Genomic DNA, 10,899 nt, shown 5'->3' with positions numbered 1-10,899 from the left:
CTTACATCATCTTATTCCTTCAACTTCTTTATTCTGATGAATAGACCTTAGTTCCGTCTTCCTGATCCTTTGTACCACTGCGCTATTGCCTCTGAATATTCCTGTCAGCCTCTTATCAAAACTGAGTTAACCTATAGAGTTTCCATCAAGGACAATACTTGTATCATAATGCCAACAGTACTCTAGGTACATATATGTATTGTATTATATACTAGATGTAGGTGTATGTATTGTGTTGTGGTGTACACCAGTTGTGGTCATATGCATTGTGTTGTAATGTACACTAGGTGTACATGTATGTGTTCTATGTCAAGAGTAGGAGCATGTATTGCATGGTGTTGTATGCCATGTGTGGTAGAATGTGTGTGATGCACACTATTTGTATGTGTACATGGTTGAGGATAAGGCATTGGGTGTTTTTTCGGGTGTGGCAATTTATTTGGAGTGCATACGGAATGAAGAAAAAGGTAGAAGCGAAGGATTGATTAAAGGATAAGTATCCATATTTTACTTAATTTTTATTATGCTTGTGAGTTATGATTCTAATCCATGATGATTACATGTGATCTATGATTCTAGTTTATGATGATTACATGTGATATATTATTCTAGTTTATGATGGTTACATGTGATTTATGATTTTGAGCTATGATGGTTGTGTTTTGAGCTAACCTGATGTGGTATGTTTATGCATGATGATTTGAACAAAGATGCTAGTTCGACTTCTTGTGACAGGAAGTAAACATTATTGCAAGTGTACCTTATTGATGAGCTACCAATGAGGTATGATATGGAGTTATTGAAACTTAATTGAATCTAATGGAAATTATGTGATTTGAATAAGAATGCATGAACATTCCCGATTGGGTGGTTGAAATTGCCTAAAAGCATTATCAACAATGAAAAAAGGAATTCTAACATGTAGCAGTATGTTGGTAAAGCACTTTAGGAGCAAGGCCATTGTAAGACACTGGTACCGAATAGTTTTCATTGATTGCCAGGTGCATGCTATGACCAGTATGATGGTTTGAGGCAGGTATATTCCTTGGTTGTTTGAATTTCCAATGCAAGGAAGCCTTGCCAAGGGATGGATCACCCGGGATAGGGGATGGAAGGGAACTTGGAAGGTGAGTGACTGCATGAAAGGGGGTGAGCGAATTACTCAAGGGACTATGTAAGAGAGGAGGTAAGGCCAGTGATATATTTTTTTTGTTCATGAAAATTTCCATATGAAATTAGATGCACATTGTTAGTGTGCCCTGGAACAATGAGTTGGTAACTGTTTATTTAGAGGGGACAAGTGGCACAAGATTATAGTGCTGGACGTTGGATGTAGCTTTGACTATGACAATGGATTCTAGACTTCTTGGGAAGGAGGTGAATCCTGGTATTAGATTGAGGGTGGAGGTGTGAGCCTCTGGATTCCCTTGTTGATTGATATAGACACTGTATCATTTTATTTGGTGGTTTAGCAAATGTGTGTATGTGTATATGTGGTTATTGTAAATACTATAATGAGTTGTGTTACAAAGCTCTAACAAACAATGTGTTTCTAATGTTTTCATGATGCTTTTCTTTTGAGCAGTTCTTTCATTGTAAATATTACAATGAGATAAGTCATAAAGCTCCATGGGTAGTATGTTTTATTTTCAATATTTTTCCTAAGGTCTTGGTGTGGTTTAACATGGAGGACAATGTTCCCTAAGGGGGCAAGTTCTGTAACAACGCTTGTGAAAATTCCATGTAAATAAAGTTAATAAAGGAAAAATAACACCACAGTCAAGGGACAGGTATTCCAAGTTGAATGTTGGGCTGGTCATCCTATTATGGGCATTCATTTCGATTTATTATGGCTCAGGAGATTGGCAAAGGCATTGAAAGGGAAAAAAGAATTTTTGGCATATTTATTAATGAAAATAAAGGAAATTAGGAGGAAAGTAAGGTGAAAGGTCAAAAGTTGCATGTGAGGAGGAAATTGAAGGAAAATAATGGAAAATGAAGAAAATAGAAGCTCATTGATAAAAATGATTCTAAGGGGAAGTTGGAAAGCTCCTGACTCAAGGTTTTTCTCAAGTTTTGGAGCAACAAATGGAAATGAAAGCAAAGGGAAGGAGCAGGAAAGGAAAGGAAGGAAAGCAAGGATCAAGTAGCTTTAACAAGAATAATTACAAGTAACATATTGCATGTGTGATTTCCTAGGTGGTTTTGAAATGCATGGCTTTGCATGTTGGTGTATAGTTATATTGTTGTCAGTGGCATGGGTTTTTGGGTATGACAGTGGTTTTTCAGGCTAGCCTTGCCTTTTCTAGACTCCATGGTCTGTCGGAATATTTATCTTGGTTTTGATCTTTGGTTTTCGAGATAGATTTCAGAATTCGGGGAGGAGGTGGTCTCAATATTCATTCCCAAAGGCCTAAGAATCCCTTGACGATTTTTGGCGGGATACATGATAAAGATTCAGGGGGAACTCTTGGTTTACTGTTAAGTGATTCGAGTTTGGATTGCAGTAGATCTTGAGAAACTAGTCTCGATTTAGGGCCTAGTGATATGGGATTGGATTATGGTAAAGCCTCATAGACAAGGAGACAAAAAATTCCTTATGGATAGTCATGGATTCTAGATGGAATTCCAATTTTGATTTGGTTTTGTGACCGAAGCACCAATTTTGGTGTGATCATGGTTTGGTGAGGAGTGAGGTGGTTTAACCTCTGGATTCCCTTGGTTATTTATGTATTGGTGTATCCATGAGATCCCACATTCATGCTTGGAATATGTCACGAGGGTGACTGGATGAAAGAAAGATTTGGTTCAGCCATTTATATGGTGGGTTGGTACATGGAAGTATTGAACCTGGTCTAATTTGGCTATGATTAATGAAAGATAAGTTCTCTTTCTTTTGTACTTATTTATATGTGGATGTAAGTATTTTTATATATTTTTTATTTTCATGGTTTAATGTTGGTTATAAGCATGGTTAATTGACTTGTTCATGTGATGGTTATTCCATGTATTTACTTGTAATGGCTAAATAACGGATGAAAGACCCAATTTATTTCATAACAGTTCAAGGGAGAATGTGGTCATCCTTATTTTCATGTCTCATAAGAGTTTCTAAGAATTCATGCTATGTCTTGTATCCTAGACTTTTAGATTGCATTGATGCCAAGTGTTGAACAAAATGCCAGTCCTAGTTGGGGATGGTTAGGCCTATTCCTAGAGTTTATTTTTGTTTTATTAGTATTTTCATCATGTATTTAATGGATTCTAGAAGTTACAACAATTTCTGGGCAGTGGTTGGGATTATGGGCTACAAAAGTGCCATAAATTACAGGGACACTAGCACAAGTCTACTGGGAAAAGTCCCTGGATTCTTGCTTGCAAGCCTGTGAGAGTATCTAGAAATCCCTGGATACTAGCATGCCCATAGAATAAGAGTGTCCAGAGGTCAAGAGCTCTAAAATATAAGTGGGACCTAGGAGCAGGATGCCTAAGTGTCTTAGATGTATCTTAGGGTTGTTGTTTATGATGTGGAAGGTATGCTTGATATGTTCCATCGATTCCATTTCCTTAAGGTCACGAAAGAGGTTGAATCCCTTCATAGTTGCCTCTGATGTCACATATTTACCCTGGCTAGCTGGTTACTTGGGTATATGTGGGAGGAGGGTGATTACATATGATGCGTAAGAGAGGCTTTAGTACGACCATGACGACACTTGTCTAACAATGCTCAACACTTTGTGTATGTATGCGACATATGTTTACATGGTTAGGACAACTAATATACACAAAGAAAAACCTTTGAAACCATCAGAATAGGCTTTCCAAGATTGCACAATAGCCAAACATGCCAAAAGACCGTAGTTAAACCAACATGAAAAAGGGACCAATGCACTGCAATAAATCTCATGAGATGAGATCTAGTGTTTGCAACAAAAATATAAAAGACCAAGGAAGGCTCTAAAACTGAGTGCAAGACAAAAACTTTTAGGGTGTTGCAACAACTATAACACTTGGAGACACACTGGTTGAACTCCAGCTTCTCTCTCTTGGTTAAATTCTTTTGTGGAGGGCCTTGGTCCTTCAGGGAGTTGTTGACATGGTGAATTTTCGCTATACCAACAAGGGGAACTAACCTGATCATGGACCCCAATTAGATCTGATTTCATTTGGGGTGGCTAGCTCCAATGGGTTTTAAAGGATCTCATAAACTATTAAAGGTGTTGAGAGATTACTTCCTGGAGGAAGACTTCAATTAAATGAACAAAAGAAATAACTAACCTATATGTATCAAATCCTATCTACACTACTTCTTACTACTTAAGCTAGTCCTAACTATCCTAATCTATCCTACAAGAGCATAACAAAAAATGTTAAACATCATATATAGATTCCAAGTCCAAATGAATCAATTATTGGTTCACATAAGAACAAGGTTGTACTAAATTCTAATTGCAATCCGATTACTTATACAGGAATACACATTCCTTTCCATACAAATAACACTTGCAACTGATGTTTAACAAAGTTTCAAATCAACAACTTTTCACGACTTAAGCATGCTATTGAATTATATTTGAATAACCAGGAATAACCATGAACTGTATGTTATCAATATTCACAAAGAAAAACACATTTATCTTTATCCCAGTAACAAAACTTTGATTCTAAACACAAGAAAGAATAGAAAAATAAATCTGAAACAAAAGGCTCCTTCTTGACCTAAATAGTCTTCTTTATTCACAATAAATCGAAAGCTTTTCTGCCAAAAAAAAGTCTTCCCCCATCTTTGGAGATAGTACTTATCTAGAAGCAATTGACCCTTGGTCTTCCCCTGAAATTTCACCTCCCTCCTCTTTTCAATATACAAATTAAAATATACAGGCATCAAATCGATCGATGAAATGACGAACCCTTAAAGGCCACATGTGCTAGAGCGTTTCATTTCTTTGGGAAATGAATAGATTTCGATTGAATGGAGGAGGTATGCATGTCATTTCTTCATGACAAGGCCCAAGACCACATAACCTTCAGAACACATAGGTAGCACATGGAAACATGACCGCTAACGCCTAAAGCCAGATCTTTCGATAGAACACACCCGCATATATAAACTCTTCGAATCTACTCATGCATCTTTTACCCGGAGCCATACTTGATGCTTATGCATCCATTCTTTGACCTCGCTTGCCCTCTCTTGGTCCTCGCTTGTAGAGATAACCAAAATCGGATATGCTTTAAATGAAAATATTATAGAAATGATTAAAAACACAAATCTTTCCTTCATTAAAACGTTTATAACATCAAAAGTAACAAGTGTGAAAGAATCGACCCCTGGTTTTTAATTCATGCATTGATTAAGTCCCGCAAGCATAAATCTGATTTACATTGAAAATCGTCACATAACCCAGAACGGAATCCAAAATTCGAACATGAAATATTATAGACAGGAACCCATACCCTATCGGGTCCGCGAAACACTATCGCATTGCATCGTTTTAGTGGAGAGGAACTGGGCTTATTGAACTACCGAACTCTGATATTGCGATGGTGGAAGTGGACCTGAAATCATTTTATGTTGCGCTTAATAATTTCGGCAGGTCCATCAGATTATAGAGCTCCTTATGTATGGGCCTCAAGTTCTGTGGATTGCGATATGTGATAGGCCGGACCTGAAAATATATATGCTGCGGTTAATAGTCCCAACGAGTCCGCCATATCGCATATCGCCTTATGTATAAGCCCTTAACTCTGCGATTGTGATTTTTGATTGGGGAAGAGGACCCAATAAATGCATGTCTTATGTTTAATAATCACGGCGGGCCCGCCATATCGTGGAACACCTGTTGTATGGGCCTTGGGTTCCGCCGATTGCGATTTGTGATTGGTGAACGGATCCGACATCATATGTGTTGTTGTTAATTGCATTTGAAGTATGGAAGGTCCTTGCTTAGTGGATGTGAAAGAGGAAGGCACAATATAACTGCAGAAATGGAGAGATTGCAATAGCGATAGAGGTGCCAAGCATTTAGAAACGTATAAAGACCGAAAGAGCGTCGAAAAGGTAAGTTACATACGTTTGCAAAGTATTTCTGTTACAAAAGTATTGTAATAGAAATAGCGGCACGATAGAGGGCTTTGTGGGTTGAGTCCACATATGACCGTGGTAAAGAGTGGGGGTTGGTTACATGTGCAGGCATAGAGTACCATGAATGTTTATGAGGATTGAGAAAAGTCCCGATGACAGAACATGAATGGAGGGCTAGACTGGGTTATAAATGAATCATGCCGCAGAGATTTATTCATGTGGTCTTACCATTAAGAATTGAAGATTTGAATCGACACAGATTTGAAATCCCTGGGATAAAAATAGATCATTTGGATAGTTATCATCAGAGAAATGAAAGATCAAACTTCTAGGGGACGCATTCAAATTTGCTACCAGGGCAGGTCTTAATAGGGTGGTGGTAGTGGCCACAACAAATCGTGAACCGTTTGGCGAACTAGTTATCTCTATTTCCAAAATAAACCTTGGATCAATAGAATGTCATGGTGCTAAGATAAACTTGAAACACAAACCATATAGTTGGACATGCATTAGTTCCACTTCAACATTAATTTCTTCAGGTGGAGTAAAGACAAATAACTTCTACTTACTGATGGGGTTTTGATAGACATTCTCCAATGGTAGTATTATGGGATTTATTGACCCTCCTTTACATGTTTTCTTCTTTAAAAATCCTTTTGGGGCCATCACTTATCTGCTAATACTTGTTTAGGTGTGTACCTCAGCTCTTTATTACTCATCAAACTTGATGTAGATATGTTTATCTTCACTTTATATAATAATTTCAGTGCTATATTTTCATATGGTTGAATGGGATGCAGTCATGGATCGTGCCATATTTTTAAACCGCTTAAGCGAGGTTGGGCTTGCTATGTCAACCGGTGCTCTGAGCCCAGGAACAATCCCTACTCCTACTGGCTTCCCAAACAACCTGTCCTTCTAGATTGGCAAAAGGACTCAACATTTTATTTTCTTTTAGATAAGTCCTTCTATTTTCAGGCACAAGGACTAGACCACAATTAGATTTGCCACAGGGTATATGACAGTGAGCTTAGCGCATGAAAGAAGGTTTACTTATCGATGACAAGTATTGGAAACCTAGTGTGGTGGATGGGACCAATGGAGAATAACTTCCAACCTTACAGGCAAATATAGGCTAGGTATGAGTGGGATTTAAAAATGCAGCATTCTGCCATGCCAGTCTAGTTCTGGTTAGACATTTTTTCTTTTTATAAAGATGCACCTACATGCTCCAGGTATCCAGGTTATCAATAGATCCTACCTAGTTCCCAATAGATGCTAATGAGTGGCTTTGATTTGAATTCCACCACTCATTTTCCAATTCTCATGGGCTCATTGAAATTTTGCCTGATTTGCAAGGCAATGAAGAATTTAGGATTGGTAGACTCATCAGTAGGTTACTGAGGGAGGAAAAAGGTTGAAGGTGAGGAATGAGGGTAACATGAAGAGATTTATAAAGGTGAAAATGAGACTGAAGGACGAAAATAAATTGGCTGAGAAGGACTGAAATTCAAAAGGAAAATAAACTTTGCGTAAAACAGGAAAGGACAGGACAAAAATGTAACTAAGCTAACAACAAAAGTAAATGTGATCCAGATTTAAGCAGGAACACAATAAAATACAGAGATAACCATAAAAACATATATGCAGTGGAAATAATACTTCATTTCATTACTGCAAAATACTGAAATGTGCTTACAAACAGAAATAGAAATAAATCAGCTAGGGCGATGGTAGCTTATCTCTGAGAAGAGATGTGGCGGCTACATGCCTCTGAACTGTTCTAAAGCTGTGTTACAATGAGGCTCGAAGGCCTATTTATTGTTGAGAAACAATGAAAACCCCTTCACATCCCAAAACCTAACCCTAGAAGATGAAATGCCAAATTGTGGGCCCCGTTTGGGTAAATTGGTACATCAATTTCGCGGGGTCGTAACTTTGGCATACGATCTTTGTTTGACGCGTACAATAGCTCGTTAGAGATATCTATCCGACTACTACCACTTTGGGAGGCAACATCGTTCCATGGACCCATGTTGCCCCAGATTCCCAAAAAAACGTCATTGAGGGCCTCAAAACAGCTCCAGAAGTTCAGGACCAATAAAACTGCTAAAAATAGTAAACTGTGATACAATTTAGGAAACTAAAAAGATTGAAAGAGATAGTTGTGGGGGTCCAAATGGGATAGGTGGGTGGCCACCAACATCAACCTGGATCATTCCTCCCCCCTTAGGAAGCAATGGTCCCCATTGCGTTGAGTTCCTCCTTCTGCTGAACTTGTTCTGCAATCTCTAATTTGTCCAGTGATGTTGGGAAGCATGGTCGACAATGGTCCACATTGAAAATTTGGTGCAGGCGAAGGAATGGAGGAATGATGTGCTCCAAAGAATTGTTCTCCATAGCCTTGGTACTACTGTAAGGACCATGTCGGAGTGATCTGAGCTTCTGATTGGTTCTGGTAAGGCGTTCTTTCTGTCGATGCAACCAGACTTTGTTGCCCACCTGAAACTTGTGTGGTACCCATGTGGGTGAGGAGAAGTTGTTCCTGTGTTTTGTCATGACCGTATCCCTTTGCTGCTGCTGCTGCATGGAGGAACCCTTTGCAGGGGTCATGGATGTAGCAACGATATTCCCCTTACTTTGGGAGTGAACCAGATAGATGAATTTCCTGGTCTCTGATATGAGCTTGCTGCCTTTTTTGGTAGTGATCAAAGATGTGGCGTTAGGTGGGGCTACCTCCGGTATCCAGTATAATGAATTATTCAAAGAAATAATGACAGCACAAGGCCTGGACTCATACACAGCATGTCGCCTCCACAAGTATGGCTGGCCTAATAATACATCACAAACATCCAGAGGTGTAACATCACACAATACCTCGTCTGTGAAGGGTTTGATGCTGTAGGGAAGGCAACACTGCTGGCGAACTTTCAGATCTCGTCCTTCGTGAAGCCACCCGATACTGTATGGCTGCGGGTGCGGTGTAGTCGATAGGCCCAACCGCTTCACGACCTCTATTGAAATGAGTTTCTTTTGGCTGCCACTGTCGACAATGAATTGCAGAGGCGAACCCTTCACCCACATCTGTGAGTGGAAAAGACGCTCCCCCTCTTCTGGATCAGTAGGTTCATTCTTCTAGATCTTAGAAGTGGCAACAGTGGTGTTGGGATCCACATCAATGATCTGCTTCCCTTTTCCATTCCCCTTGTCAGGTTCTGGCTCAGGGTCAGAACATGCATCTGATTCGGAAGCCTTCAACTCAGCCACTAGTGACTGCCTGGTCTGACACTCACTTGTGTTATGAGTGGGACTCTTGTGGAACTCACACCACTTTCCTGTGTCCATCTTCGGCTTCGTGGTGTTGTTATTTTCTTGCGGCTTTGACGAGTTGTCTTGGGTCACCCTGCCTTGGCTTTGTCCTTTGGGCTTTAGATTTGCAGATCCAAAGTCTCGCTTCTTCTGTTTGAACTTTTTCTCGATCTTAACAGCGTATCGGTATGCTATGCCGAGTGAGGAGATGTTCAAGAACCCGATCTCTTCCTGGATGTATCTGTGTAGGCAGCCGTGGTATTTGAGTACTAGATGTAGCTCAGAATCTTTGATACCCAATTGTGTGCGAAGCGTATGAAAAATGTTTGTGAACTCTGGCACATCTTGGTCTCGTCCCTGCCACAATGTGGTCCATTTGATGTATTTGTCCTCATAGCTTCCGACAAGGTAGTACTGCTCCTTGATGGCATCCCGGAATCATTCCAAGTGGGTGTGGCTGAAAATAGTGAGCTTGTACTTTCATCCCTCTACTCGCAGTAGGTTTCCCACCAGTCCTTGATGTGGGGGGCTGCTTTGAGAAGACCAAAAACAATCTTTTCCCAACTTGAAAATTCATGAATAGAAAAATACCCATCTAGCAGATTTAACCATTTATCTATGGCATCTGCGTCTATTTGACCCTCGAAGATGGGGATTTCAAAATTAACTTGTACCTTGAAGGGTATGGCATTTCCAGAGTCGCTGTTGGAAGCTGATGCATCGCCTCTGGGTAGCCGTTGAAGGATCTGCGCAAAGCTATCCATCATCGCGTTCCTTTGCCGCTCGAGTGCTTATTCGAGCAATATTTTGATAGGATCTCCTGCCCCCTCATCTTTCTTCTCATCCGCCATGGTAGGCCGTCAAGATTTGCGAGTTTGGTCTTGCAAAGGTTCGACTAGTTCAAGCCCTAACTCCTTATATCCCAACCTCGTTGGGGACATGGAAAGAAAAATAGAGAAAAAGCAGACCGCTCTGATACCACTAATCCAGATTTAAGCAGGAACGCAATAAAATATAGAGATAAACATAAAGACCGATATGCGGCGGAAATAATACTTCATTTCATTACTGTAAAATACTGAAACGTGCTTACAAACAGAAATAGAAATAAATCAGCTAGGGCGATGGTAGCTCATCTCTTAGAAGAGATGTGGCGGCTACATGCCTCTAAAATATTCTAAAGTTGTGTTACAATGAGGCTCGAAGGCCTATTTATTGTTGAGAAGCAATGGAAAACCCTTCACATCCCAAAACCTAACCCTAGAAGATGAAACGCCAAATTGTGGGCCCCGTTTGGGTAAATTGGTACATCAATTTCTCGGGGTCGTAACTTTGGCATACAATCTTCGTTTGACGTGTACGATAGCTCGTTAGAAAGATCTATCTGAGTACTACCACTTTGGGAGGCAACATCAGTCCATGGTCCCATGTTGCCCCAGATTCCCAAAAAAACGTCGTTTAGGGCCTCAAAACAACTCCGGAAGTTCAGGACCCAAAAAACTGCT

Source organism: Pinus tabuliformis, chromosome 8 (assembly GCF_031772625.1).
Source record: "Pinus tabuliformis cultivar Carrire ecotype Pingquan chromosome 8, CPIR1, whole genome shotgun sequence".
Lineage (NCBI taxonomy): Eukaryota > Viridiplantae > Streptophyta > Pinopsida > Pinales > Pinaceae > Pinus > Pinus tabuliformis.
The sequence above is the reverse complement of the archived record's forward strand: the minus strand, read 5'-3'. Positions refer to the sequence as shown.